A 1,341-nucleotide genomic window follows, 5' to 3' on the forward strand; every position below is an offset into this window, starting at 1 on the left:
TATCATTCAATGCAGTCTTTGGGACATCGAGTGTCCTCCCCGAAATAATTGTACCCCAATATAGACTGTTGTAATACTCTGTGTCCTCAACGTCCTTAAATAGTCTACATCTAATTACACTTGTTTACTTGTTCTTTCCTATCATTGCAATCTTTGTGTAGTACACCGAGGTGATCTTTACAACGTCGTCATCATTTTCGAACTCTAACTTCTCATATTCCTTTTCTACTAATTTACGTGGAACGAGTCTGAAGTCGAGCAATTACCAAAGTACTTGGTTGCAAGTTCTTATAAGGACTCCACATTCCGAACAACTCGCATAGGAGACCGCCACAAATCAATAATAAATAAAAAACCATCCTTCAAAAAATGTGACTGTCACACCTCTCCTCTAATTGATAAGCTGATCGAGTCGACTCTCTTCATATTCACTTCCCTCAACAAACCCATGGTGGACAAATGGGTTGTTGAATACGACGTCAGTGTCTACATATCGCCCAAGAATTGTTCTTTTGAACATTTCTAACTGTTGTTGGGTAAACTTTTCCTTCACAGTCTTACTGGCATTTGCAATATGGGCCAAACTCGTTACCTACCCGAAACATTAATCGATTTCACATATTTTGAAAACTTGTGACATCTTAAATTATTCCTGTATGAAATGAACATTCAATTTATCAGTTAATAGGTTCTTAAAAAAACCAATAAACATAACATTATGTAAGTCTTATCAGTCTCACTCTCGCTAATAACGCTATTGCTGGTATCGATCTTGCTTATTGTGTTATCGCCTATCATGCTTCCACTGATCTCGCTCTCATTTATCTTACTCACCTTCACTGAACCATGTCCCTCAACATCCTTTCCCTTATCTAGCTTTAACTATATCTCGTTTTCGTCCTCAATGCCATATAACACATCGTACCCCAAAAAACAAATAAGAATCATAAAGATACGACCGATTACTAAACCTCGAGGACCGACCGATTCCAACCCATAACCCAAATAGACACAGCATGCAACACAAATATTAAATTTACTCACTTAAGAGATTCGATTTGTCGTCAACAGATAGACAATTTTGCAAGGAATGTTTGATGGATTTTAAATGCAGTGAAATCATTTAGATTATCGAACATGGAACGAGCAACACAAAAAAGTCGTGGCATTTGAAGAATTTTTTAATAAAAGTATATTAAAGACAAGGGAAGAAGAATTTTGTAATCTAATATGATGATAACGTCGACAGAGGATCATTTGATGTCATTCGGCATTTTATGCCCGAATATTGGATTATCCCTAAAAATCTTCCAATTAAATTGAAATGGAATATCATCCCGC

This window comes from Benincasa hispida, chromosome 1 (genome assembly GCF_009727055.1).
Source record: "Benincasa hispida cultivar B227 chromosome 1, ASM972705v1, whole genome shotgun sequence".
In the NCBI taxonomy this organism is placed as follows: Eukaryota; Viridiplantae; Streptophyta; class Magnoliopsida; order Cucurbitales; family Cucurbitaceae; genus Benincasa; species Benincasa hispida.